General features: G+C 48.4%; 1 pseudogene; it reads left to right on the top strand.

The window, feature by feature from the left end:
* Window positions 1–2,183: 2,183 nt before the first annotated feature.
* Window positions 2,184–3,486, top strand: LOC123402853 (annotated as a pseudogene).
* Window positions 3,487–5,710: the final 2,224 nt, after the last annotated feature.

The raw sequence follows: 5,710 nt of genomic DNA, 5'->3' as shown, positions 1-5,710 counted from the left end.
GAGGGGTTTCACAAGGTCTTGTACGCTTTTTATGCTCATTGTAGGAAGAGAGGAGATGGATTTCGAAAGCCTATAAGCGATGAACTCGGAGGTGAGTTGTCTATGGCTTTGCGACGAAAGGGCACCATCAACCCTCTTGCCTCGACACATGTGAGGCATACAACTGACAATGTTCCATCCTGGCCCTCCTTTCCATGGTCTTGCACGGACAATCCAAGGACACCCTCTATCCTCACATGCAACCGTGTAACGCAGATTCATGTTTGAATGAACAACTCTGTGTGGCCTATAATGTGTAACAGAATATTCATCCAACCACATCTTCAGTTCAAAGAATGTTTCGGACTTTGACCCCGGCAAAATAATATTCTTCCCATGTCTATCCCGATGAGAAGGTGGCCTAACTCCAAACAATATGCCTTCGCCTCCGTCAACCACGGCTTCATCCGCAAGGCTAAGATCCTCGAACAATGTTGTCCGGTGATCACGCTTTAATACATTCCTGAAAGCTTCAGCCTCCTTTGCCGTGAACCCTTCCTCATCAACTTCTTCATCGGGACCCTCATCGTCAGACTCAGATGCATAGCCACGTGAGTATGGAATAGAATGGTCCATTGTCTCTTGCAAATTATATTTGTCCAAATCACCAAGATTGTTGTCATGAAGAATATTACCATCATTCTCATCATCATCGTGCTCATCATTAGCCTCTAGCAATGGTTCATGTTCAATGTTGACCTCTTCATTGGCGTCATCGACACAAGAAAGAGGTTCAATGTTGGCCTCTTCGTTGATGGGTGCAGGAATAGCTTCAACAATCGGAGAGGCAACCCAGTTCAAATCCAACAAGTTAGGAACATTTGTTTTGATGGCAAATAACTCTAGAGCCTTGTCTAGTGATTCGGCCACCGTATCCTTGTATGCAAGCCAACGTTGCTCGGAGTTGACATGCATGGTCTTCCAATGAATGTGCATTCCGAATCCCACATTATGCCTACCATCAAACTCAACTACATCATTAGGGTCCATCCAATTCAAATCCTTTCGGACTTGTTCCAACAATTCACCATAGCTAGGACACAAATCGAACACCATGTCAAGCTCATCCGGGTCCGGATCAATATTGCCTTTTAAAAAGGCATCCTTGTCCACGTGATGAACATAAACACATGTTCTTCCCATCCCTAAACAACAAAACATATAACTTTTTTTATAAGCAATCATACAACTACAATATGTACTTACTAACTCCCAAACATCCATAACCCTAACCCCGTCATAACCCTAACACAATCAAACATCCCTAACCCTAGTCTAACCATAGCCTAACCCTAGCCTAACCCTAATACAACCATAATGCAAACATCCAAACAATCCTAATCCTAACCCCATCATACCCCTTATCCTAACATACAAACAAATAAACAATATCATATACATCCCACATTTCATGAAAAACTAGGGTTTCCTCAAATTTGCAAAAAAAAAGACCACAAGAGATTTTTATTTGGATGAGAATGAGGGGAGAGGTGGGGATTACCTTAGGGAGTGATTGGACACCAAATGCCCGGTCCAAACCTTCAGATTTTGTGATTTGGAGAAGGATTTGAAGAGGGGCCCGTGGCTGGGAGAGGGGGCTGGGGGAGGGGAATGGGGAGGGGGTAGGGAGGGGGCTGGTCCGTGCCTGTTAAGTCAATGTGTGGCGCCTAAGCGTTTGGCGCCACATATTACAATGTGTGACGCCTGAGGCTTAGGCGTCCCACGGCCTGGGGGTGGGCCCTCTCTGCCACGTGGTCGGGGGGAGTGGCGCCGAACGGCTAGGCGTCACACAGTGCAGTGTGGCGTCTAGGTGTCGGGCGCCACACAAAAAGGTCAGTCGGATGAAATATTTTCTCTGAGGGATCACTCTTTGAGTTCTTTTCCCGGGATCATTTTTGTCAATTTTGCCGGTAGTACGTGGCACTGCATGGCTGCCATGTCGGGTGATACATCATCGTACATCGATCACCCTCAGATCACTCATGATCATGGGCCATGTCGAGCTGCCCGGTGCTTTTGCTTGCCAGCAGCAAACTTAATTCCTACGTACTATACCAACAGTGAATGAATTCTGTCAGGGTTAATAAGTTGTGGTAACTTCTTTGAGGTGTACTGACTGTGTTGCTGTCGTCTCGACAGCTGCAGATTTCGAGCACCTGAACAGCACCGCCATGCACCTCCCGCTGCACCACTCGCGGGGCCCCTGCTCGCCGGTGTCGGTCCGGTCGGACCTCCCCTTCTCGGCGGTGCTCACCCACGACGACGCCCGCATCGCGTCCCTGGCCGCGCGCCTCGCCAAGGCGGCGCCGGCGTCGTCCTCGGCGCGCCCCACGGTCACGGTGGCCTCGCTCTACCGGTGCGAACAACGAAGCCGTCGACGGCTCCCTCACGTCGGTGCCGCTGACGGCGGGCACGTCGTAAGGCGTGGACAACTACGTGACCCGCATGGGCCTCGGCACCCCGGCCAAGCCCTACATCATGGTGGTGGACACGGGCTCCTCCCTCACCTGGCTCCAGTGCTCCCCCTGCCGGGTGTCGTGCCACCGGCAGTCCGGCCCGGTGTTCGACCCCAAGACGTCAAGCTCCTACGCCGCCGTCTCCTGCTCCACGCCGCAGTGCAACGACCTCTCCACCGCCACGCTCAACCCGGCCGCCTGCTCCTCCTCCGACGTCTGCATCTACCAGGCCAGCTACGGCGACAGCTCCTTCTCCGTCGGCTACCTCAGCAAGGACACCGTCTCCTTCGGCTCCAACAGCGTGCCCAACTTCTACTATGGGTGCGGGCAGGACAACGAGGGCCTCTTCGGCCGCTCCGCCAGCTTCATGGGCCTGGCACGCAACAAGCTCTCGCTGCTCTACCAGCTCGCGCCCACCCTCGGCTACTCCTTCTCCTACTGCCTCCCCTCCTCCTCCTCCTCCGGCTACCTCTCCATCGGCTCCTACAACCCGGGCTAGTACTCCTACACGCCCATGGTGTCCAGCACGCTCGACGACTCGCTCTACTTCATCAAGCTCTCCGGGATGACCGTCACCGGGAAGCCGCTAGCCGTGTCGTCCTCTGAATACTCCAGCCTGCCCACCATCATTGACTCCGGCACGGTCATCACGCGCCTGCCCACCACCGTCTACGACGCCCTCAGCAAGGCGGTGGCGGGGGCCATGAAGGGGACCAACCACGCCGACGCCTGCTCCATCCTCGACACGTGCTTCGTGGGCCAGGCGTCCAGCCTGCGCGTCCCGGCGGTCAGCGTGGCCTTCTCCGGCGGCGCGGCGCTCAAGCTGTCGGCGCAGAACCTGCTCGTCGACGTGGACAGCTCCACGACGTGCCTCGCATTCGCGCCCGCGAGGAGCGCCGCCATCATCGGGAACACGCAGCAGCAGACGTTCAGCATCGTCTACGACGTCAAGAGCAACAGGATCAGCTTCGCCGCCGGCGGCTGCAGATGATTCCTCCCTCCTATGGAAGAAGGTGCACGCGCGCATGCATGCATGCATGCTCGGAATGGGTTTTAATTTAATTTGTTACTACATGCACGTTCACTTTCTCAACTCGCCTGGACCACACAAGCTCAAGCATGTTGACGATTACACGCCAGCAGGTAGATAAAAAAGGACGTGCTGGTTGATTAAGGCCCTATTTGTTTCATAAATCCTATGACTTTTTTAAGTCTCAACTTATAAGTCATAAGTCCCTACCTATTTGTTTACAGGGACTTATAAGTCCCGAGTCCCTACCTGTTTGTTTACAGGGACTTATAAGTGCATGCTGCACCTAATAAAATACATTTGTTCACATAACCCTTGTTTATACAAATGAATTGCGGAATAGTGACAACCGAAATAATAATTGTTCATAACACTTGTTCATACAAACGAATTAACACGTGTTCATAAGAACCAAAATAAGACAGAGTACATAACAACCGAGATAACAGAAATTACATAAGCGAAGAACACTTCTTCATATCATTGTTGTTTCAAGGACCACAACCCATCAGCGACCCAAGCTCTGAATTGATTCATAGCAGCACTGTCCATCTCATTTGTTGAATCATTTGTTGTAGTCGTTGGCATAGACAATGGTACATAATTTTCATCTTGATCACACAAGTCGAAATCTATATCGGCGAGTTGGCTTTGTCTAATAAAATTGTGCAGTGCAATGCAAGCCACAATTATTTTGCTTTGTTTCTGCTGTGGATAACTAGGCTAGTGAAACAAAATCCTCCACTTGTTCTTCAGGACTCCAAAACACCTCTCGATGACATTTCTAAGTGAGGAATGGGTGAAATTGAAGTGTTCCTTTTTTTCCTCTAGGCATTGTGCCATCACGGTACTCCTAGAAATGATAGGTTAAACCCTTGTATGGTGAAAGATAACCCGGTCTATTTGGGTACCCTGAGTCCACAAGATAGGACTTATTAGGTGGAGGTTTAGGAAACTTGTCACCAAATCTGGATCGGGCATCATTGAAGACCCTCATGTCATGCACTGATCCTGGCCAACCAGCTAGGACAAATGTGAATCTCATATCAAAGTCACACACACACATCACATTTTGACTCTTCTCCTTATGTCTATTCCTATGCTGGGCAGCAGTGGCAACTGGTACCACAACTTGTATGTGTGTACCATCTATTGCACCAATGCAATTATCCATAAACGGTGCATACTTTCTAGATCTTAATTTTAAATGCACAGTCCTGAATTGACGATCTATTGGCCTGATGATGTATTTTGCAAGCTTGATCAGACATGCCAAAACTTTATCAAACTTCCTTACAATTGTCTCCAATGACCTAACAAATATGTTTTCTGCTTGTCTTACAGATTGAGGGGAACCTACTATCCGTAGAAACAGGCCTAGAGACTCAACTGATGACATTATTTTAGTGGACTTCAAACCATAGGAATCAACAAGCACACTATGTAATTTCTCAAACACTGGTCTGTGCATTCTAAACATGTTGTAACAGGCCGTTTCGTTACGTAGTGTTGTCATAACCCAATCATGCCCAGACTCTATTGGTACTCTTCTAGGTCCTTTGTTACAGTAAGAGTCGAAGTGGTACATACCAATCATGCAGGCCATCTGCATCATTCTTCTCTTTCTTTTTTGGTGCATGAACAACATCAGTGCTTCGTCATCACTGCTGCTCCCATCATCACTGCTTATTTCATCAACACTGCTGTCATCATCCTGAAACATGCAAACATTAATACAACTTATTCATCATGCACCACCTCTTGAACTTGAAAACATTAGTAAGTGCAAATTAAACACTTGAACATGCAATGGTCATTTAACAAGGTCACACAACACATGTCCATTACATAGTTCTATTAAAAAGGACAACCAAGATAACTAGTACACTAGTACAACTTCTTCATCATGCACCACCTCTTCAACCAAGTCAGCCTAGCCTCATTAGTTGAAATGTTCTCAAATATGACTCTATTTGCCTCATCTGCAAAAAGTTGAGTCGCCATGAAGTACTCAACACTTGTTTCTTCTGCACCACATTTAACTACCAACAATTGATAATGAGTAATGAATTTCTTAGTGTTGTTTAATTTCTTCTCTCTTGCCTTGTCCTTTGCTTCCTGCCTTTTGTTTGCATATTCAGTGATCATGTCAGAAGTGTTATCACTGTTAATAGTATTGTTGAGC

Source organism: Hordeum vulgare, chromosome 6H (assembly GCF_904849725.1).
Source record: "Hordeum vulgare subsp. vulgare chromosome 6H, MorexV3_pseudomolecules_assembly, whole genome shotgun sequence".
NCBI classification, from domain to species: Eukaryota; Viridiplantae; Streptophyta; class Magnoliopsida; order Poales; family Poaceae; genus Hordeum; species Hordeum vulgare.
Note: the sequence above shows the minus strand (reverse complement) of the source record. Positions and strands in the feature narration are given on the sequence as shown.